The following is a 25,964-nucleotide window of genomic DNA, read 5'->3' on the forward strand; positions in this document are numbered from 1 at the left end:
ACAAAAGCTAATTCCAAGGCAAAGAAACATCTCTTTTGTACTAGCTACAAAACAATTGCTTTGAGTTGTTGGATGTGAAACTATAAAAATGTGTGGGAAAAATTGCACAAGATCTGTGATAGTCAGTATGTAGAAAATAGTGATTTTCTGCGATGTAAGTTTCGTAATATTGAGTGGAAATTGTCAGGTAGTATACAAGGTCATTTTACAAGATTAGATGAAGTTCAAACAAAGATGTCTGTGCTAAATAAACCAATAGATGAAGGTGATTAGTGTGCACGATTACTTCAGAGATGGCAAAGGAAGTTGATGACATTTATGTGACTTGACCCGATCTACTACAAAAGAGAAAACATAGCATAAATTACAGAAAAAAGTCTGAATTTAGAGTTAGGAATAGAATGAGGAGATGAAGCAAAAGTTGGAACTAAAAAGGTTTTACAATCAAAGGGAAGGATACCAACACAGCAAAGAGGCAAAATTAAAATTGTTTGTATACAAAAAGGACAAAATTCAAGCAAACACGATATGAAGTGTTTTTCCTGTAGTAAAAATGGACGTACTTCGAAAGACTGCAAAACAGGTGTACCGTGCTTTAAATGCAAAGGGAAAGGTCATCTCTCCAGGAACTGTCCTAGCAGTGACTATTCCGCAGTGAAATGTAATTCTTTTGATTCTGAAATGTTATTCAATGTGAAACTGCCATCAGAGGTAATTAAAGGAAAACTGTATCCCAGAAAACAGATTTACCTGAAAATGTAGATATATCGATGTGTGATGAGTCGTACACTGATAGTGGTGCTACACGCCATGTAGCAAATCTTCGGGATTGGTATGTTTCATATAATTCTTTTGATGTACCAAAGAAAATTGACAGCAGTAAGAACAATGTGTGCATCAAAGCATTTGGAAATGGCCGTATTGGTGTTGAAACTTCTGATGGAGGAAGGTGAACTAGAAGATACTTTGACGCTGTGTGGTACTGTCCAGACGGCGCCTGTAATTTATTTTGTATTAGAAAATAATAGGGAAAGGTATACGAAAGTATCAGAAATGATGTCAAAAAATGTTATGTTACAGAAATAACGTAACAATTGCTGTTACTTTAGCTGAACGCAAGAATGAACATTATAGTTTCACAGTGACATTGATACAGCAGGAAAAGTCTTTTGTTGTGAAGGAGGCTACTTCTCTTCAAAGGTGGCATGAAAGATTTGGGCACCAAAATAAACGACATGTACAATCATTCCTAACAGCACATGATATCAATTTAAGGCTTGACGGTGCATTTTGCGAAGGTTATGTACTAGGTAAACATCATCGGCTAGTTTTTGGTAACTCAGTCGATAAATCAAGTGGCACAGGAAAATTAGTCTTTGGCGATGAGTATGGTCAAATAAAAGAAAAGTATTTATATGATTGACAGTTTTTACTTGTTTGTAAGGAAGATTTCCTTGATTGCATATATTTACGGAAAAAATATGAGGTTAAGCAAAAGTAGCCAATATTGATTGAAATTGTGGAAACAAAAGCTCATCTGATTATTAAAGACTGTGAACTGGCGATGGCAAGGACTTTGATAACTGTGACGTAAAAAAGAAATACTGAATCAGTTGAGATGAAACAGTCTCTAACTGTGCCACACCACAGCAAAAATGGAGTTTCTAAATGCGAGAACAGCATTGTCAGTGAGATAGTACGTTCGTGGCTTCAGTCAGCAATGCATATTTCGAAAGCATTGTTGAGCGAATGAGCACTTGCCGCAGCTGTCACTCTGAACCCAATTGGGCCAACAAGAGTTAACAGAAAAACATCAAGTGATTTATTTTTGAGCAAGGAGAGTCGGTTTGGTCATCCGAAAGTATTTGGGACAGAAAGATTTGTCGGGATTCCAGCACAGAAATGGATGAAGATAGATACTAAATCTTTGAAAGGTTATATAGTTATCTATGAGGACTGTGCCTAGCAAGTATACCTTCTAGACATGCATTCAGATACGCTCAACAGAGATGTAAAATTCAAAGACGAAACATAACAACCACAACTCATGAGAGATATTATCCAGTTAGTTGGCGTCCAGACTGTGGATGATTTTAAACATGCAGCAGCATATAATCTGAATGATGAGGAAACCACAGACGAAAGTATTATAGTACTGAACCATCATGATCCTACTGATGTGACTGAAGATGCAGTTCACATCTCTTTAAATACAGCGAAAAATACATGTGGTCATCGAGTATTGAGGAATAGAGAAAAGATTACGCTGATGTGACAAAAGTCAAGAGATAGCGATACACACATATACAGATGGCGGTGCTATCGCATACACAAGGCACAAAAGAGCACTGGCGAAACTGTCGCTTGTACGCAGATATTCCTTGTGGAAAGGTTTCCGACGTGATTATGGCCGCAAGACGGGAATTAACAGACCCTGAACGCGGAATAGTAGTTGGAGCTAGACGCACGAGAAATTACATTTCGAAAATCATTAAGGAATTCATCATGCCATTAGTGTCAAGAGAGTGCCCGAGGATACTAAATTTCAGGCATTACCTCTCACCGCGGACAACGCAGTGGCCGACGCACTTAACGACCGAAAGCAGCGGTGTTTGCGTAGAGTGGTCAGTGCTAACAGACAAGAAAGAGAGCGTGAAATAATCTCAGGAATCAATGTGGGACGACGACGAACTTATTCGTTAGTACAATGCACCCAAATATGGCGTTAATGTCCTATGGCAGCAGACGACCGACGCAAGTACCTTTGCTAACAACACTACATCGCCTGCAGCATCTCTCCTGTGCTCGTTACAATATGTGTTGGTACCTAGACGACTGGAAGACCATGAGTTGGTTGTATGAGTCCCTATTTCAGTTGGTAAGCATATATGTTATGGTTCGAATATGGCGCAGACTCCACGAAGGTATGGATCCAAGTTGTCAGCAAGGCACTCTGCAAGTTGATGGTGGCTCCATAGCGGAGTAAGCTGTATTTACTTGGAATGGACTGCTTCCTCATGTCCGGCTGAACCGATCGTTGGTTCTAGGCGCTTCAGTTTGGAACCGCGCGACCGCTACTGTCGCAGGTTCGAATCCTGCCTCGGGCATGGATGTGTGTGATGCCCTTAGGTTAGTTAGGTTTAAGTATTCTAAGTTCTAGGCAACTGATGACCTCAGATGTTAAGTCCCATAGTGCTCAGAGCCATTTAAACTATTTTTTGGTTATGTTCGAATACTTCGACACCATTTGCAGTCATTCGTGGACTTTATGTTGGTAAACAACGATCGGATTTATATGGAAGATAATGCTCCTTGTCAAGGAGTTTCAATTGTTCGCGATTTGTTTGAAGAACATTTTTTACAATTCGAGCGAATAATTTGGGCACCCAGATCGCCCGACGTAAAAGCCATTTAACATTTATGGGACATAATCTAGAGATCAGTTCGTTTACAAAATACTGCGCCGACAACACAATCGCAATTATGGAAGGCTATAGAGACAAAATGGCTCAATATTCCTGCAGGGGACTTCTGACTTGTTGAGTCCATGGCACGTCAAATTCCTCCACTACGTCAGATAACAGGATGTCAGACACGATATTAGGAGTTATCTCATGACTTTTGTGGCCTCAGTGTTGTAGGCAATGTGTTACCAAGATGAACTTTAGCAGCCAAAAGAGATGGTACTGACGGAAGTTCCAAACGACTGTGATGAAGCAGTGAAGTCTTCAGATGCAGAAGATTAGAAAGCAGCGATTTACGAAGAAATGTACTTATTTTTGTACCTAGAAATTAGTTGATTTATCAAGCGGAAGAAAAGTTGTTGGTAGTAGCTGCATGTTTGCAACAAATCTGAATAATAATAACGACATTGTCCGCTACATTATAGGATCAGTTTCAAAAGGTTTTAGTTGGAAACCAGGAGTTGATACTGTCTAAAACATTTAGTCCTGTCGTTAGATTTGAAACAATGAGAGCCCTTTTATGAGTTACAGTTCAACAAAATTGGAAGATTAAACTATCTGAAGTTGAAACAAAATTTTTGAATGGTACGTTGTAGGAAGAGTCTTGTGTACAGATACTTCCCAGGTTGTATAAGCTTATATGGATTAAAGTGGACAACAAAATTTTTGTATGTGTGTGAAAGAATACCTTAAGAAATTAAATTTACGAGAGAGTAGTGCACATCAATGTATGTATTTTAATGAGAATTTAATCCTTTTATTTCTTGTGGATGATTGATTGATAATGGGATCCGATGAAACGGTTCATAGTTGCACAAAATAATTACAAGAAGAATTTGCTGTTCCGATAAGTGAAGTGGATCGCTAGGTTGGCCTCCAAATTGAAAGATCTGAAAACTGTGAAGATTACTCACACTGCATTTGCAGAATGAGTGTTGGAAAGATATGGTATGGCAGATGAAAATCAAATATCATTACCGACTGAACCTGGATCAGTTGCATGGGGGCTTAATTAAATATGATTGAAAATATTTTTAGTTTTTAGTAGCTGTATGTCCGATTACACTGTGTCTCGTAATCGGTTGGCCCTGACTAGAATTATTACGCAATCTGACTGCATAGAATAACAACAAAGAATGAAGAAAATTTTCGTTAACGCAGTTAATTAATTAAGTCCCCAGCAACTATAAAACCTACAAAACCAAGGCACAAGTATAACTTTTCTGTGTGTGGGAGTGTGACTCAACGTACACATCTGGCACGGTTCTTCTTCAACAAGACAAGAAATTTTAAATATCATTTATACTGAAGTAATTAAAAAATAGAAATACTATAATTGCGTAAGAAAACCAGAATTACACTCTAATACAAGAACACAAGCCAGATGCTTTGTTGACTGAACCTGTAATGACGCATTATTCAGGACATTGAAATAATGAGAAAAAAAGAAACGGAGTTTGTTACCTCATTTATATTGATGAAAATCACTCTAATCCTTACAATATATGTCCACACCGACTCTCTACTACCACATCTCAACACGACTCTTCAGTATCACATCTCAGCAAGCACTGCCTGCTAGCAGATCTCAACAAACACTCCTCACTACGACTTCTTAACAAGCACTGACTACTACGAGTCCTCGACAGGCACTGACTACTACGAGCTCTCGACAAGCACTGTGGAGGCGGCTTAATAATACTCTTTGGCGCAATCTCTGGCGCAGTGGCTCAGTGTAGCCACCTTTCATATGCCCCTCCTCCACAGGCCAGAATTTGATGGTATTTTTGCCAGCATTGGTGGTGAAAATACCACCAAATTCGTCCACAAAAATACAGACAAAAATAAAAGATAATATTAATACCTAAATATCACATAATTAGTTAAAGTTTTGGATTTGCACTGACCTTTCAATAACCTAATATATAAAATACAGTAGGCAATACAAATTCTTTCATACATGTGGCTTTACATAATAGTTTACACAATAGACAAAAAATCAGTTTATACAAATCTTCACATAAAATGCTTTCAATGATTAGTTTATACAAAAAAGACACCAACAGGTGACATCTTTTCAGTAGACGCAGTCCATCAGTGGCACCCAGTAAAGTTGAGCAGGTACACCCAGCAACAAGTCACATTTCTCAGCAGAAGCAGTTCCATTAGTGGCACCCAGCAATGTTGAGTAGGTGCAGACAGCAACAAGTGACATTATTTCAGTAGAATCAGTTCCATTAGTGGCACTCAGCAATGTTGAATAGGTCCAGAGAGCAGTCCATAATATTCACTATCACTGATCACACTGTTCATCAGAGTTTATAAGCAGAAATTAAACATGTCCTAGTGGCACCAATCATGTAGAAAAAGTACAAGTAACAGTCCATAATATTCACTATCACTGATCACACAGTTCATCAGCAGAAATTAAACGTTTCTAAGTGGCACCCATTATGTTGAAGAGGTGCAGGTAACAGTTCATAATATTCACCATCACTAATCAGACAGTTCAGGCATGAACAATAGTTTGAATACACATACAAATGCTTTTACACACTAGACATATAAATTCTAATAAACACATAAATGATATCAGATAATTGTCATATTAACTATTACAAATACTCAAATATCAGTAAACCTATAATATTTATGGGTGTCAGTGCAAGCCACAACAAACAATAAAATAATATTTAGGAGATAGGTGGGTAGGATTAGGAAAGGAAAACACACAAAACACACTCACTCATCTCTCATCCACATTAAGTACTGCTGTGTAATTGAATAGTGTTAACTGTGTAAATGCAATTCTGTCAAAATTTGATGTTCATCATGTGTATCAAGTAGTAGTGGCAGAAATGTATAACAGTCAATAATAGTTAAGTCAAGGTCATAGTCATCATGTCAAGACCAATGTTTGCCAAGCCAAATCAAATGTACTGTTGCTGAACAACTGTCAGTGAGCCAAGATATGCAAATACTTCCTCTCTTCAAAAAAAAAAAAGTATATACTGCTTAGTGATTTAACAAAGTGTGTGTATAGACTATCTTCCTTCTACTTGAGTGTTCTAGTCTGCTATCTTCATCCTCCTTGTTCCATATAGACCAACAAAAAAAATATCCACCTCACTTACTTTACCTCTTATACACCAAAACTCCAATAATCATCAGCATCACATAATCTCAATACTTCAATAATACCTCTTACGTCGATACATATAAATCTTATCACCAATATCGTTTACCTTACCTCATGTCCACAAAAACTCCAATAATCATCAACTTCATATAATCTCAATACCTCAATAATATCTCTTCAATATGTCGACACATATAAACCTTATCGCCAATATCATTTCACTTCCATAACAACTCTTTCCTCTAGTCAGTCTCCTCGAACAAGTACAGATAAAATCCTAATGCAAACCTCATCATCCCATACAATCCGAAGACACCATATCCACACACAACCTCTGTGTAATCCATCTGACCCAAATCTTCTGTCCATCATTAAATAAAAGAAATGCATACATGACCTCTAACAGACTTAGTTCGAATAACTCTCAGTAATTAAGTACGATTACGGAGTGTGAACGATCATAATATTTCACAGTGTGTACACCACTTCAAGAATTATGGCAGAAGCAAACATGTGGAGTATTTTTTGTGTCAAGTGTCACTTACTATTTCAATTGCTCACGAAAAATGCAGTGTAATAACTGTCAATGGTCTAAACCCAGTTTTGGTATGTCACGTCGTTAGCTTCCTTCCTATTAGCATAAATTTATACAGCTTCCATAAAACCTCCAGCTCATGTGACTTCTATGAAGTTTCTTGTACTAATGTTGTTCGTCGAATTATAGCAGTTCATTTTCTTATCTTAAAAATATAAGGCACTGAGCGTAAGCAAAACAAGCAATAGCTAGTAAATACACCAGTAGAGAACAGAATGTCAACAAGTGGATGCAGCACAATTCTTACAACGAGGCTCTGCCAAGCAAACAATCTATAATTAATACCATAGTGTAACCTAAACTCTATGTTCGTACACTGTACATCAGCATTGCTATATACCAAATTAAAGAGTAGTTGTGACGACAAACAGAAATGTATAAATATGCAATCCATACGCATAGCAATAAACATATATCTTACGCAATAAACAGGTCATTAGCATCATATCAGCATAAGCAAATAAATGTTCATATGTAATCTTAATAAGTACACATGAAGGCGCAAGCAGATAAATCACAAAGTATAGCTTACATACCTAACCACATCACCACAATTAATCAGGTGACAATTATAATTTAAACAAATAAGCACAGCAGGCACATCATTAAAAAATATGACATCAGTGAAAAAGCAGTGCAGCCAAGCGATGCATAATATATACAAATAACAACCCAGTTCATTAATAATCATTGTCAAAATCAGTTAACGTACGCAAGCACGTCGCTTCACAAGTAATTTCATAGAACATGAAATTTAGCACAAAGTATGAATCACGTAATCGCGAGCAGCAAATTACGTCTAAAGTACGTACCTAAGTGGAAATATGTTACCTGGAAAATGAACTCAATTAATAGTTACCTTTTTTAGTTTATTAGTTTCTTCTTGGAAATTACATTCTTTCTGAAATTTTCTCGATAGCACGTCCTCTTAACGTCGGAGACACACAGAATTTACCTGAAGTTCTTAAATATTTTATAGAACCGTATCCTGAAAAATACTGAACGTTAATAACATAATTCATCAAGTCACTATAGCTTTATACTGAATTTAGTCGGATAAATTAGACTGTATTTGTTTACGGCTGTCAGTGCGTTCGCACTGAGCGCTCGAACAGCTGTAGGCGCGTGACGTAGGAAGCAATTGTTCGCGGTCAACGACTGCCTTGTGCGGCGCGCAGACTTGTCTGTTGCTTTGAGTCTGTGCCGCCGCCAAAACACAGCGCGGTATCCTTGTACTCTCCGCATGTTTACATGTAGCTGTGAGTTTCTCTAAAGTATGTCATTCCACAAAAATTTTTACGTTAGATATATGATGTATTCCTTTAGAGCGTCGAGATTTAAGAGTTTCTACTTCGACAGTGTTATCATGAATAATTTTACGAATTCTATATGGACCGTTATAAAGCAGAAAAAATTTGCGACACAAGCCTTTTCCTTTGTGCGACAAACGATGAGACTTAATTAACACCTTTTGACCAACTGACAAAATTTTTCAACGACCAGGACGCTTAGCTGATTTCTCTTTTCTAGCAGCCGCAGATGCAATATTTTGCAGAGCCAGGTTGACAACTTCAGAATGCAGCAGTTTCCGTGTAGGCGGAAAAGGAACGATTTCAGAAATGCGATTTGGCGGTGCTTTCTTTTTTAATATCAGTAAAGGCGGTAAAGAAGTTGAATCATTAGGGAGTTCATTCAGAATGTTTTGAAAAATATGAAGATACTGATCCCAAGTTCTGTGATTCTGATGACAATAAAGACGACACAATTTATTGATTTCCTTCATCCATCCCTCTGAAGCGTTAGATTGAGGGTGAAAAAGTGAAATGAAGATTGGTTTAATTTTACGACGCTGTAGAGTACGAAGCCAAATTTTAGAACGAAACTGTGATCCATTACCTGATATAATCTTATCAACATGACCAACTTCTTTAAGAAAATGTTTGATGAAAGCGTTAGATACTGAACGAGCTGTTGCTTTGCGTAAAGGTGTAAAACACACATATTTTGACGTCAACTCCACTGCTATGAAAATGTACGCAAAACCATTAGTAGAACGAACCACTGGACCGAACAAATCGACTGCAGCCATCTCCTTTAATTTCTCTGGAATGATAGGAAACAACAGTGCTCTGTGAGAAACTGTTGGCGGCTTAGCCTTTTGACATAATTTGCATTTGGCCAGATCAGATCGAATACGTTTTTCCATATTACTGAAGTAGCAATTTTCTCGTAATTTATGAAAGCATTTTCTGGGACCAAAGTGTGCATAACTGAAATGCGTATACCAAATCAGCTTATTAACCCACTCATCAGGAATACAAACTAACCAAACAGAGTTGTCGACCGATTTTCGTTTAAAAAGAATATCATTGCGGACTAAATAATGTTGTCTAACCGCTACGCTTTCCTTTCTCCTCCACTTCTCCTTAATGTCCTTCCAGATTGGATCCTTATTTTGCTCCTTAGCGATGTCCTGGAGCGAAGACGAAATAAAGTTCTCAAACGCAACACCTTGAATATACATCAAACAATAATTGTTTTCTATGCAGTCCTCTTCAGCACTTTGTTTCAAACCCATAGGTGCACGTGATAAAGCATCAGCAACAATATTTGAAGAACCCTGTACGTAGACAATACTAAAGTCAAATTCCTGTAGGTACAACGCCCATCGTGACAATCTGCCATGAGTTAATTTTGTCGACATAAGAAATTCCAGAGCTCGATGATCGGTGTAAACCTTAGTATGTCTGCCAAACAAAAATGTCCGAAATTTTGTGAAAGCCCAAACAACAGCCAAAGCTTCAAGTTCCGTAATCGAATAATTCTTTTCTGATTTAGAAAGAACATGACTTCCAAATGCAATAGTCTTCTGTACAACAACGCCGTTTTCTTCTATCTCTTGAAATAAATGTGCACCTAGGCCCTTGTATGATGAGTCCGTCGCCAAACAAAAATCTTTAGATAAATCCGGATGTGAAAGAAGTGGAGCAGCAACTAAAGTATCACGAAGCTGTTCAAATTCTGACGGAGCTTCCTCATCCCAACACCAATTAGATTTCTTTCCAGATAGTGCACATAAACGAGGTGTGGCCAAATTGTCCAATCTAACAAAGCGTCTAAGAAAATTACAGACACCAAGGAAACTACGAACATCACGTTTTGTGGTAGGAACAGCATAATTACGAATAGGGTCTAGTTTCTCTGGATCAGGAAGAGTACCTTCTGTAGAAATAATGTGACCGAGAAATTTCACCTGTGAACGACCAAATTCAGATATTTCCAAGTTTACAGTAATGCCAACTCTTGCAAAGATACGTAATAATGAATCCAAAATTTTGTTGTGCTCACTCCAAGAATGTTTAGCAATAAGAATGTCGTCAACATATGAAGTAATATTGTCACGAAGATAGACAGGTAAAATTTCGTATAAGCTACGAATGAATGCTGCTGAAGATACAGTAAGTCCAAACGGTAATTTCCGAAACTGGTAACAGTTAACAAAGGCTAAAAAGGCAGTATATTTTCTACAATCAGGGTGGAGTTCTATTTGCCAAAAACTTGCGCGCATATCAATCGTGGATAAAACTTTAATTCCATGGAAATGTTGAAGAAGTTCATCTAAATTTTGTGGGCGGTCAGTTTCAGGAATGATGATATTATTTATCTGTCTGGAGTCCAGAACCAAACGAATTGACCCATCCGTTTGAAGAACAACGTGTAATGGGCTGGTATAAGGACTGACTGCAGGCTCAATAATGCCCTGATCTAACATGTACTGAAGTTCATTCTTAACCTTGTCTCTGTAAGCCAAAGGAATATCGTACGTTTTCCCGCGAAATGGTGTGTGTTCTTTTACTTTAAATAAATATTATAAGCCTTGTATAGTTCCTGTGTGATGACTAAACACTGTAGCATGTGAAATCAAAATGTGGTGCAGCTCTTCTCTTGCAACGTCATCTGGCACTTCAGCTTTCTTAACCTTTTCATTAATTAATTCTTCGCTATTAATTATTTCATCCATCGCATCTCTGTATCTATTGTCATTGTCATGAATAAACACACTGTCGTCATAATGCTCAACGAAAACATCAGAAGTAAGAAACCTTAAACATTTTGTATCTGATTCAGATCTTGTTAAACACTCGAAAAATTTCAAACATTTCGGCATTCCGGCAACAGTCAAATTTACACTTCCTTCTTTAAAGTTCAAAATTGCCTTATGTGCGTTAAGAAACTCCATACCTAATATAATTTGTGTACTGAGTAATGGAACAATAATAAAATTAGCAGAAAATTCGTATCCTTGACAAATGAAATTTAAGTTGGTCTGTTGTTTAACTTCCACACTTTTTCCAGAAATCGCTCCTCGAATTGTAGTTTTTGAAATAGGTAACACAGGACAGGCAATAGTTCTTTCACATATACGAAAAACTGATACACTAATGACGTTCAATGGGCTCCAAGAATCTAAAACTGCAGTGAACTTATTCTTACCCACACATACTTCAATAACAGGATGTAAAAATGCGTCTACATTATTTTCCTTTTCGTCTAGCAAAATGTCTCTCATGTCTTCCAGGCGCACGCAGTGTAAAGTCGTAGTGTCATTACTTTCTGAACCGTCTATATTGCTGCCAGAAGCCGAAGCTGCAAGTCATTGTCGATTGTTTGCGTCACGTCTTTGATTATTCGCGTCATTTCGCGGATCAATTTCTACGATTTGCACTTGTCTCTCTGAAGTTCTGTCACGTGGAGGATGCCAATTAGGTCCCTCCTGTCTGTTAGATGCAAATTCTTGGTTGTGTCTGTTATTAAAATTTCTGTTTTCCTGTCTGTCTGCATAACTACTTCTTGTGTAATTTCGACTGTCACTTCTGAAATTATTGTTGTATCTACTACCTTGATTATTTCTGTAGTAAGAATTTCTATTATTGTATGAATAATTTCTGTCTTGATGATACCGAATACTGTTTCCGTATGACTGATCATTCCGGTAGGAATTACCGTTATTATAACTGTCTGTGTAATTTCTGTTAGAACGTCTGTTATTGTCATAAGGCTGGTATCTATTGCCCTGTCTGTTACGTCTGTCATTCTCAAAATTACCGCTATAACGTCCGTTCCGATCACTATCCCTTTTCTCTGAAAATCTATTGTAATTACTGTTACTGAAAAAACTACAGGAAGTCCCATCGTCGTTGTCATACTCGAGTTCTTGTAGCAAAGTCTTAAAAGTCTCAATGTCGTCTTTACATCTTCCGGCTAAAGCAATTTGTCTTATGGATTGTGGCAGCTTAGTTAAACAAATGCGAATTAATTCAGTCGGGCTATAAGGGTTGGACAGGAACTGATTCTTTCGAATCATGTCTTCAAAGTACTCTGCCGGCGTGCGGAACTCAGACTGTTTAAAATTACGCTGCATAATCAGACTATGTTTGACTCTATCTTGCGTGATTTCGGACCAATATGCCGATAGAAATGCATGATAAAAATCATTCAGATTATTACAATCTCTAATGAGTGCGCGCATCCGCGTCGCCGGTTCGTTTTCTAAATATCCACACATAAATTCCAGTTTGTGACTTAGTGGCCAATTTGGTGGGAGTGCGTACATAAATTGATCTAACCATGAACATGGATGTATGTCATTCTTAGAATTGCGGAAGATCTTAAATTTCCGAACAGTCAAAAAGTGTTTATAGTCAAAGTTTTCGCCTCGTGGCGACAAAGACCTACCGCGTCTGTCCCAGTCACTATGGCGATTATTGTTAAATTCACGCGCCTGGCGCTCTCTTGTTGCATCCCGTACACGAAACAAATTACTTTCTTCAAACCCCTCTGCTACCTGTGATTCTAAATTTCTTCTGCTATCTTTTCCTACGATTTCGCTTTCAATTTGCTTGACTTGCTTTCGTAACGCCTCAACTTCCCTTTTAACGCGTTCATTAAATTTTCCCTGATTTTCAACATGCTTATTTATGTTCTGGTACTCTTCGGTTTCTGCAAATGGTAATGGAGCTGTATCATCCGAATCTCTGTCCCCATGTAAACTAAGATTTGTCAATTTATCTGAAATCTCCTCAACTCTTTCCGATAAGTCACCTATTTGTTCTTTCTGCTTATTTACGTCTTCCGTAAGTGTCATGACTCGGGTTTCAGTATTGACACATTTAGTAGTTAACTGTTCATATTGTTGTGTTAGATTATTTATTTTGTCATTTGGTAGGGATTCCTCGATTCTCTCAAATATTTCTTCCTTATCGTGTGCACGTTGTAAATTTAACTCTGAAAATTTCTGTACTATCACGCGATCCCTTTCTTCCTGTTCTCTATCCTGTTCCCTTTGTCTAATCTCTACTGCAATTAATCTATTATTGTGAGAATTCAAAATCGGTTGTACTTCTTCTCTAATTTCTTTCTTTAATTCATCCTTCATGTTTTTGAAACATGTCCCTATTCGTGAGTCTAACCGTGTTTCCATTGTTTCCATCTCTGTTTCTAAACGTGTTGCCACTGTTTTTAATTCAGATCCAAACCGTGTTTCCATTGTCCCCATCTGTGTTTTTAATTCAGATCTAAACTGTGTTTCCATTGTTCCCATATCAGTTTTTAATTCAGATCCCAAAGTTCCCATCTCTGTTTTAAATTCAGATCGAAACTGCTCCATTGTTCCCATTTGTAAGTCTAACCGTGTTGCCACTGTTTTTAATTCAGATCCCAAATTTAATATTACACCCATCAACTGCTCCATATTAACTGTTTCAAAATTCTTTTCACCCCTAACATTGCCCGCGAATCCAGTTTCCTTCGTCATAGCTGTAAAGCTATCTGAGTTAGATACCATTCCAGAATCTTCTGTCGTTAATCTCGTATTCTGTGAATTTTCTGATTGAGAAAAATTTTGAAATGGTTCCGGACTATCTTCCCGACTTATTAAATTGTTTTCCACTTCATTATTCATCATACTGTTGTCCTGTGTTGGCGAGTTCGCCATGTCAACAATTTCGTCATTCTCACTATTCATCATTTTCGCCTTCTTCATCGATCGCGTAATCATTTACAAACATACAAAACTCGTCACTGTACGAAAATTACACACAATGACTCTTTATCTCCAACAATACCATTTACATGAAAAGTTTCCTTCAAACACGATTAACGAACAATTGAAATAATTGCACTAAATCGTCAAACGCGTATACAAGACAACAAATCAAATTCTGAGAAAAAAAATACCATTAGAAGAATGACAATTACCAAATCTACACTTGCAAAATAGACTACAATTACTAACTACAAATTACTACAACAATACTACTGTCTACTATTTTTTACAATCAGAAGATTCCAAGGGACGATCCGAAGCAGCGGTCGCCACGTGCATGGGGGCTTAATTAAATATGACTGAAAATATTTTTAGTTTTTAGTAGCTGTATGTCCGATTACACTGTGTCTCGTAATCGGTTGGCCCTGACTAGAATTATTACGCAATCTGACTGCATAGAATAACAACAAAGAATGAAGAAAATTTTCGTTAACACAGTTAATTAATTAAGTCCCCAGCAACTATAAAACCTACAAAACCAAGGCACAAGTATAACTTTTCTGTGTGTGGGAGTGTGGCTCAACGTACACATCTGGCACGGTTCTTCTTCAACAAGACAAGAAATTTTAAATATCATTTATACTGAAGTAATTAAAAAATAGAAATACTATAATTGCGTAAGAAAACCAGAATTACACTCTAATACAAGAACACAAGCCAGATGCTTTGTTGACTGAACCTATAATGACGCATTATTCAGGACATTGAAATAATGAGAAAAAAAGAAACGGAGTTTGTTACCTCATTTATATTGATGAAAATCACTCTAATCCTTACAATATATGTCCACACCGACTCTCTACTACCACATCTCAACAAGACTCTTCAGTATCACATCTCAGCAAGCACTGCCTGCTAGCACATCTCAACAAACACTCCTCACTACGACTTCTTAACAAGCACTGACTACTACGAGTCCTCGACAGGCACTGACTACTACGAGCTCTCGACAAGCACTGTGGAGGCGGCTTAATAATACTCTTTGGCGCAATCTCTGGCGCAGTGGCTCAGTGTAGCCACCTTTCACAGTACCTGATGATTCACCACCAGCTGGTAATACGACACTTACCGAGAGATTATTAGTTTCACGTATTTAACATTGGAAACACGTCCATATCTGACAAGTGCCACCAGCGATGCTTCAAGAGCCGGTGATTCACCTACTGAAGCTCACCTTAAATTGATTAGACGAATTCTCAGCTATCTAAAAGATACAATTTAAGACGACAATTAGTTAAGAAAATTAACGTGTTCTGGCACAGAAGCTTAGAGCGACGTCGATTACGTGGGTGAAAAATCGACTAGACGTTCAACTAGTGGAGCTTTAGAGACGTATTGTGATGGGCCAGTAATGTGGAAAAGTAAACTTCAAAGATGTGCTGCATATTCATCAACAGAACTCGAATTAGTTGTTGTGAGACATGGGAACCATTAGTGTGGCTGGACAACTTATAGAAGGAAACTGACATTATTGTATGTTGACAATCAGAGTACCATTAAATACATAAAAGGTACAGGATTCTATGAACACTCTAAACATATTGGAACACGTTATTAGGATGCATGGCAGTCAGTAAGAGTAGAATGTGTTTCAGAAAATGTTCAAGCAACAGACATGTTTGCTAGGGGTCTACCACTAATGCTGTTATCAAGAACGAAAACTTTGGAAATATAAAATATGAACATTGTGGGAGAATGTAAAGGATCGCTTAAAATAAAATTTCATATCTTATTATACATATAATGATATTGGTGTCACTGCGTAAGTACTTAGGTCAGTTGCTATAGTTCTTGTGGTGTTGCCATGGTTAACTTGTTTGATACATTACACCTAATATATCTTTGTTTATGAAGCATATTAGTTAGGTATTTTATTATTACTGACAGATTTGGCGCACAGTCCTAGTGAACTTGGATCCGCTATATTAACCACTTGACTACCTGCTCTTCGGTTTAAGGGCACTAAAATATAATTTTAGGTGTCAACTTTAATGTCAATACCGCATGCAAAATACATTTGTCTTCAACACGAACAATACCTTGTCGTAATGTAAGGATTTTACAACAAATGACCTAGACCACAAATCTTCAAGATACTTGCTAAAAGCAGACGTTATGTATTATAAGAGATGGTGGTATATACCATTAAAAGTCACTCAAGAGACTTGATGAGACGTTAGCACAATAAAATCAAATACGTGTGTATATCGATGTGTAGTATTCTGATGTTACTCACATAAAGATACTTTTAATACTAACTAACATATCTTCTACCTAACAAAGATGATGAACTAACAGCAAATTCGCATGTAACAGCTTTAAACGTTAAAGTCAATTTAGTGACTAGTTAATTAATGTAAACACATGAGGAGGAACTTACTGCTATCCACTGAATGCTAATTCTGCTTGAAAAGTGTCATAATCTCGAGTTTATATTATAATTTTTTTCATGTAGTGTACCAAAAAGGAAACATGAGTTTTTTGCATTTAGTGACAGATCTCAAAACGTAGTAATGTAAACAAGCAGATGTATAACCACGTAAAAATTCGAATCATGTATTTAAATTAACCTTGAAAGAAGAAACGGAGTTATATTGAAAGGAGAACATGAATCAAATTTATGTCATCATTCGGTGAAGTGTAAACGTTATTTAGAACTGTAAAATGGGTTGCGAACTTCGTCAGAGACTTGCACTTTGACCTTCATAAGGTGTAGCCACATCGCCTTCCGCGTCTTTGTTCTCTAACCATGTTAGTGGCAAACGTAATTATAACTGCACAACTCTAATTACAAGGGTTATGGGCGAAGTAAACGGATGATGTAAACAAATTTCCCCAGCACTCTGTCTCTGGTGCAGCCGAGTGCCGTGATAAATGCTCACTGGTGGCGCTATTATTCACTGCTACCGTAAGCTAACAGGCTTCTCCCAAAGAGTTTTCGGCACCATACGCACACTACTGTAAACACGTATAGTTATGACAGTGTAATGCAAAAAATCATGGTAACAAATCTTACAAAAGCTTCATCTTGATAAATTTCTCCATACGAAATCGGAATATGAGTCGCATATTGCTTAAATGTTCTACTTCACAGATTTACTTGATTTAAAAGTTGCTGTACGTTACACCAACCAGAACATTGTGAGGCTCATGTTCTTATTAACTTGCACGACTGGTAAAGCTGCTATACTCACACATAAAAAACCTGGCGCGTATGAATGAATCTACATATTATAAATTTTCTCCAAGGACACTGTAACCCCCCCCCCCCCTTACACCATTCAGTATTCGTGCAATTGGCCGAGATTACATGTACTTAATATTGAGACAGACATCAGTTATGAAGTAGATAACCCGAAATCGTGTTGGAAAGTATGCGAATAATCGCTATTATGGCATGTTACTCTAATAACTATTGGGGCAATTATCCACAATTAAAGATTAATGATTAATTTTGATCAGTTAATTGAATGTGTTTACTAATTACGAAAATTAAATTTCGTGAAAATTTAATTCTGACGTGTAATAATACGGTCCCCAGTCATAAAATGGACAATTGTTTAGACACTGATTGGGTAGGATAGCATTTGTAGCTACATAACAGTCAGTGATACATACACGTGTGACAACGGCCATTACACATGCGGTAGCTCGGTTGAATGTACAAGCTATTACAAAATTTGGTAAGTAGATTACCATTATATACAACACTATAGCATTCTTTAAAATCAAATCTCCTTGGCTTATAGATTTAATAGTGTGACCTCACACTTACATTCGCTGTCACTGAGCTTAGGTAACCATTCTTCCCAGACTGTAAAATATCATGATCAGAAACACAATATTTAAATATGAATGATATCAGAAACGAAAGCTGTGTACCAAGGTAGTGTCGAAATACGATAGCCAAGAGGTCAATACATAAAATTATCATACTCATAAAATTGAATAATATGCTTGAATAAGAATATAATATTTACTTAAGTTTGACAGATTCACTGATTTCAATCTTTCATTAACTTAATTTTAGAATTGGTCATTAATACTGCTGCATTACAAATTTAATTAGTAATTTTGGTTAAGCAGCAACAATGATTTCTTCAATGTAAAACAATTTTGGAATGACTGCAAATTTACGTCTCTTAATTTTAAGAATTTCCCTTTCTCATGGCGTGATACGTGATTATTGGATGACAGGTTATGGACCCCGCTTGTGGTGACAGTTTCTTGGGTAAATGATTACCATCGGATCAGAATTAATTTTTTTACTCACTTGATCATTCCCCAAAGGATAATTGTAGGACATTGGCAAATCTCTTATAGATCTGAACTGAAGATAAGCACTGCTGTCAACTGCAGCAGGACATTACGCGGAATCAGAGGCGATGAGTGAAAATGTGTACCAGAGCGCGATTCGAACCCGGGATCTCCTTCTTACGGCGCAGGTGTGTTAACCACTGAGGCCATCCGGGACACAGAGGTGGCCACTGGGCGGTCTATCTCGTCGCGCCTCACTGACGATCCACACTTCCACCGAGAGCCACCTATCCACAGTCCCTGTCCATGATACTCCCATTCGCTACTCTGAGATTCCCACAGCAGGTCGGATGCATTTGTGCATCCGCACTGAAGAAGGTGGATCCATTGCGAACTAGGCAGACACCACGCATTCAAAAATTTTACAGGTCTGTTATAAATGGTGTACTGTTTCATGACGTGAGACTGGTGGTGTGACTTGTAGCCTGTCCCTTAATAAACATTGTACTCAGGCTCACGGAATGGCACGCACATCGTACCCGTAAGGTGTATAATACTTACGTCTAATTTATGGTTACTCAAAGCAGAAAGACTTATACAGGCTAAGTGAACATTTTAGAGACTTTGACACATTAAGCTGCAATCTTCGGAAGCGGCAGCAGTTGAACAAGAAATACCGGTACGTGTGTGACATTGGTCACGCTTCTGCCCAACGTGAGAAGGCCGATGACCAGCGGAGTTTGCACAGCAGCAGGCAGCACTTCGACAGATCAACGACCGAGCAGACGGACAATGCTTCCAAAGAGAACAACGACCAACGCACATCGGTGGTCAATGCTCCAGGAATTGTCAGCATACTGAAATCACGTGCGTGGTTATCTAGCGATGCGGACGGGGACTACAGGGCAATGCCCTACCACACAAACTTAGGGGCAAAGCAATGGAAAGCCCGGCACGTGTATTGATATTGGTCACGTTTCAGCCAAACGTGAGGAGCATAGCTGAACGACAGAAGAGTTAGTCGCCTCACTAGAAACTTCGCAACACTGGCAAAAGCACCGAATAAATACCTCCGACAAACGGGCGTGAAGGGGGTCCCTTGAGTAGGTCCTTCAATGGGAGAAAAAAGGCACGAAGAAACGTCCCCTGGACGGACGGAGCGATGGTTAGTCAGTGGACGTCATACTTCGCTACAATGATGTAGGCGCTACGCTGCTCGACAGAAGAAGATGTTGGTACAGGGCCAGTAGCTCAACACAGAAGATGTCGTGCCAGATGTCACCAGAAAGAAGTTCGCGCGGTACTTACTGGTACTTACCCAGGTGGCTGGTGAGGACGAAGGGACTGTGGCCGCAACAAATGGGTCACCTGCGAACTTAGAGGCTGATGAACTCCACAAGAAGACGCTGAACCTCGGGTCACTGGTTGAACTCTGGGAAGGACATTCGCCGTCACGTCATAGCCGCTTATTAATAACCAAAGAGCGAATTGACAAGGAGGAGGCCGCGCCGCCGCCGCAGAGAGTCACGGGCAGGCTACTGAGGGAATAACAGGCTGTCGGCGCTCCGCTGCAACAGGAGCCGTCGCCGCATCAGGTGTCACCGGAATTTTCACGCTACGACTCAGCCGCTCCCCAGCCACGAGGAATTGAGCGAGTTAAAAGACAATGTATCACTCTGTTTGTTTAAACAGTCTTGTGTCTCAATAAATGACTGTTAGTGGAACCACCAATGTTTCACTCACACCTCACCCACTGAGCTAATGAGAGAGACCACTCCATTGCCCACAAAGTGTCGTTTTCTTCCCGCCATCCTTGAGAAAATAGTCACCTTTGCTCCCCTTTGTCACTGACGCTCAATATCTAGTGTCACTAAACCCTGACCCGATACATATCCAATAAGCCTTGCTACATGCATTGCCACTACTGTGTTGAGGTATACACTTGATTGCACGCGTTATTCCTCATGGATTCATAGCGTCCTACCTCTTAAACAGCTATATTCCGAATCTCTACTCTCTGTCCTCGTACTCACTCGTATACCAAATATCCCACTATGATTCACAACTTTTTTTAGAGAGAGCAGCTATTATCACACCCGATTTATCTGCAAGTGGCGTCAGAATAACGTGTCACTCGGTGCGACCACAGAACTTGATAGGACTGCAGAAATGAAGAACTTTGGAGATTCCATACTGGATTTCGTCGGATTTCGTTGTTTTGGTATTGTAACTAGCATTGTGTGACAGTTTGTCCGTTCACGGCAATCGTGCAGTGAAGATTTATCACAAAATCGTCACTCTAGAATTAACTATCAGTTACTGGCATATCGATGGTAAAAGCCTTTAGGAGATTCTTGACGAACAATGCTGTTGATAACCATTTTATGTACTCACTGTGGCCTAGTGGTTAGAGATCTTGATTTACGGAATCGGAAGAAGTAGATTCGCATCCTGCTATATATATATGGATATTTTTATACGTCTTCACCTTTCTAGAAATTACTTATTAGCGTAAAAAAACTATGTTATTTACGAATAAGAGCACTTTCTCTCTAGACTACAGTTTCCATAAAAAACGAAAGATTAAATAGCTGTGCGTGAAACGAGCAATAATGACTTTTATATTCTCGCTTGTCACAAATATTGGGCTGTTTCTTCCGATTCCTTGCGATTTCCGATGGTGGGATTAGACAGAAACTAAGAGTACAACTTGAATTATTGCGAGTGAAACTACCAGCAATGATATTTATATTTTTTCTTACAACTAGTATTTGTCTATTTCCGAATACGTCGCGATTTAAAAGCCTCCACACACACCTTACTGCAGTAGAACTCGATGAGGCCATGAAACTCGGTAGCAATCGCTCGACAAGTACACGTCATTTTGATGTCAATTCTGGGTAAGGCGGCTGTGAACCCGCTTCTCCCTATCTTTGATTTTATATGAAGCAAGAACCCTCGACATTGCAAGTGTGTCTGCTTTACAAAATTTATGAAAATCGTTTCCAGTATTTATACAAAAATAACTTCCCAATATTGCAAACTGATCACATACAAAGAAACAATAAAAATATTTACATTCGTAATACAAGAGCAGTTTCGAAAATTACATATAGAAATACAGTACCATAGTTTGACACACTGCAATGTAGTGCTATATTACGACTCTAGAAATAATGTGATTGTGGTATGGACGCACGAAAAAAACAAATATTCTCTTATGATCAGTTACATTATCTCTTTGTGGGAGGTAAATTCAACTTATTTATTGCACAGGTGAGCTAATAAAAGAAAAAGGGCAGAGTATGAGTCTTAGCTTTTCTTAAATACACTGAACTGCTTTCTGGCTTGGTGCAATGCTCAGAATATCGCAAACTACTAATTTATTATGATTTGGCGTCACTTGTTCTCGTTATGTGATTATCTGACAGTTTAAATCAATTAATTTCAAAAGTATAGCTGAGTCACCGGTAAACCAAGTAACATTAACTTTTCCTACTCTCGGTGAAGAGTATCTGGTTTCGAAATTTCAATCTGCCTGTTATGAGCTATGTAACGTAGGACGGCTGTGTGAAATTTTTCTTTCATTGCGCTTGGAATTGCAGAATTTATATATGAGCCGTAAATTACCTGAAGGCAGTGAAACAATTCCATTTGTTAAATTTTATGAGCAATACATAATTCCACAAAAAGAGTTAACGCAAGTGGCGACCTTTCTTTGTCTTTCTCCCTCATTGAAAAAAAAAAAAAAAAAAAAAAAGATCTGTCTCTGCATCAAGAGCAAAGTGGGCAGTTTGAGATCCGGCTCTGTAAACAGTCACGGTATTTTTCAGTTTAATGTCCCACCAGGCTGGGAATGGGGGAAAAGGTCGGCTCAATTGGAAATTGTGTGTGAAAATATTTCCAGTTCTGGCATTCGCCCGATAAGCAAGGAAAACCTCCTGGAAACCTTGGTCGCATTGGGGTGACTGGGGCAATTTTAATTTATTTCTCAATTAATGTAGTCCGTAGACCTAGATAAAAATTAAAATTATGTGAGCGTGTATTGTTCTGTCCGACGTCGAAATTCTGAGTGACTTTAAATATTGAGGCTCCATATTTGTCCATTATGTGAAATTGACTCACATAAACAGTTCAACGAAAGCCACATACAGATAGATAAATTCGTTAACTTTGAACCACTGTCGCTTCAGAAACTGAAATAAAATGTTCGCTTCGTGAAACAGTTGTCTTCCCTATTGAGAAATTAGTGTACTTGCTGCAGAACATGACGCACCAAGCTTTACTACTGCACGCCTGTCTTCCTCACTGCAAATTACTGAACGGCCGTGCTCCAGGGCTAGTTTCGTCGAAACTCCAGAACAAAAATACACTAAACGTTCCTTTTCCTCTTTTGTCACTGCTCTCAATTAGCATCGCATATTCTAAAAAGTAAAAAAAAAATGAGTTCCACTTCTACCTAACTTTCATTCGAAGGAATATACGAGTATCAGCTCACCAAATTCTGTGGCTGCAGAAAAGCTCTTTCTGATCTCGCTGATCAGAAGTTATTTGAAGGTAATGGCACACTTACCACACCCTCCTAAAATTCAAATAAAAGTACACTTGCCTCACAACAGCTCCAAATGGTAACACTGAGACAAACTACCTAGAGGCGATTTTTGTTACTGGTACAGTTACATCAACATAAAAGAGTCGGCACGGGAAAATTTCACCATTACTAACGTCAACGTGTTCCGGCTACTTTTCATTATTCAGTGGAGCAGTATTATACTTTAGCCTGCAGTTTCAACTTCAGCCATCGACCATTGCTGACGGTATGCTTCCCGATGTACTACTTGATTTTGAAACTGAAAAATCTATTAACTCATAGTAACGCAGATGAACGTATGTCATGAATTTAATATTAAGTGCACTATTGAAACACAAAAATTAATCTGTACTTGTTGCTACGTATGTAATTTCCATAAGGGCCAGATACATGTTTTTAAATTAATTTTGTCAAATATACCCTTGTAGTCTTGACGCACGTAATATGGGCTTTAAATTTAACACCCGCTTAAACGTATGTTGTGCTTAGGGTAGCATGTTTCCTAAATTTCTGTATTTAATTATTATGATTAAAACTACTCATTGAAGTGTTTGACTCACACACAGCAAATAGATTGAATTTGAGAAAATGTAACGGAGTGTCAGGTTTAATAGAACACTTTGGGATGAAGAAACAAACACAAAAAATTATGAACACAGTAGAACACAAATTAAGCAAAAGTTTTGCATTATTACTGTTTAGCTTCCTTGTTTATAGTTTTAGTTATGAAATATATAAATTAATTAATATATTCCTAATAGTGGATGACTGTGTTAACTAACACAAGTGTAGATCGCACCGTGTCAGTTATTTTCAAGATCTCGTCCATGCTGTATGGCAGTGTACAACTTGTTAACTGTGAGTTATCGTTCTGTTGGTTCTCAGACCTTTACTTCCAAAATTTTTTCAGGGTTGTAATTATGGATACTGAAATTGGAAGACTGAGAGACTGGTGAGCCTCCTGTGGTTCTGTTTCCCCTTTGTTGACATCTTCATGATATGTGTAGATAGAATCTAAAAGATTCTATCTGCACGTATCATGGAAGACCATCACGATGAGTGTCAGCTGGACAGTTGGCTGAGGGATGGCCCCAGGATTAATATAGTTTGCCTAAGAGATAAGTGAATCAAAAGGGAGTAACTTCCTCATCCAAAATCGATTTCAACTACTTTCCACGAATGCTCTTCTCAAATACACTTTCGTCCTAATGAATTAATCCTGGTATACATCAGAGGCCTGAAGGGATGAGAGCTTAACTGTTCTTTAGAGTCACGAACCTACAGCTTTTATCAGGAGGCCTCATTCCAAGGCTGTAATTTATGCAGAGAGAGAGGTGGAAGTAATTTAATGATCACTATTTTTTCTCATGTCTTTAAAGTGTTCTTTCCTTTCTTACGTCTTTGTAACGCATCAGTGCAGTATCGGTGTGGTTACTTTCGAATTTGGCGTGGTTAGTTTAAACGCTGGCCTAGTGCCCTTCCTGTCACTGCCCGGTTACTCCTTCTGGCGGAATGTGGATACCCAGCCTTTGTCTTCCGTTACTGATGCGAAAGTTGTAAGACGTCGTAGTCTCCTGACCTTCATTGCTTACATATTCCGCCCTCACAATCATTTTTCGCTTCATTCGAACCCAAACTCGATAAGATAAAGTCAATGTTGTATTAATTCATATAAACGATATGCAAATAACAAGTAAGCGCACCGTGGTTGAAATACTCCAGGCTGGCGTACACACACACATTCATGACACGACGGTCACAAAAGCTTTTAGTTCAGGAGAGGCAAACACCGCACGCCAGGACGACAGTCCCTTCAGACGTTTTCACAGGGAGCTATCTACGTCGGCTGGCGGCCGCCTGTGGAGCGGACAGCGTTTGCCCGAGGGAAAGGAGGAACGACCCCATGTTTGGCTTAAAAGTAAATTCGGCTACATTGTGTGGGAGCTCCCAACCTATGCATTCTTTACAAATATAGCAAGCAGTTTCAGAGGTTTTCACAGGGAGACAGCAAACGCCAAACGCCGATGCTACAGATTTCCAGGTTGGTCGCCTTAAACGAAACACCATTCTCCCGTTTTAGAAGAGTAATGCTGATTGGCAGACGATATTTCTGACACCTTTAGCTGAAGGAGTAATGGAAGAGACCGAAAGATATACCCCTTCACATCTGGCGTGGAAAGGGGCCTTTCCGTTGTCGCTCTTGAAGCGAGAACATGTAATGAGCGTGTGCACGCTCGTACGTGTACTCAAAGAGCGAGGAACAAGTCTCTCCTCAGTACTTCACTGGGAGAGCACTTCTGTCGAGAGCGAATCGAAGTGCGACTCTATATTGAGTCCTTGCGATTAAGTGTCGTTCACTATGTTGGCCGCCACACTTATTGTGCGGTGTGAACGGACAGAGTTATAGTTAAACGCCTGCGAGCGAATTTTTGAGTAGCATCGCAGTGGACTGGTTATCTGACCAGTGTACCATGCCAATAGTTAGACTAGGGGCGAATAGGAGTCCTTGATTTCATCAAGGCGTAGGGAGAGTTTGATTGGCGAAGGTAATCGCAACATTCTAATGGATAATTATTGAAGTTGAGTAGGTGCAGCTCACAGCCATTCTGCCAAGTCAATAACAATCTTAAATCCCTGAATTGGTCTTCAACAGTGAGAAGTAAGAAGGTGCTTAAAACATCAATGTAGGCCTGCGTTGCGATAGTGGCACACAGAACAACAAGGGATGCAAGCCCTCTCCATGAAAAGCACGACCACACCATAACCCCACCGCCTCCGAATTTTACCGTTAGCACAACACACGCTGGCAGATG

The sequence above is a fragment of the Schistocerca serialis genome, chromosome 2 (assembly GCF_023864345.2).
Source record: "Schistocerca serialis cubense isolate TAMUIC-IGC-003099 chromosome 2, iqSchSeri2.2, whole genome shotgun sequence".
Taxonomy (NCBI): Eukaryota; Metazoa; Arthropoda; class Insecta; order Orthoptera; family Acrididae; genus Schistocerca; species Schistocerca serialis.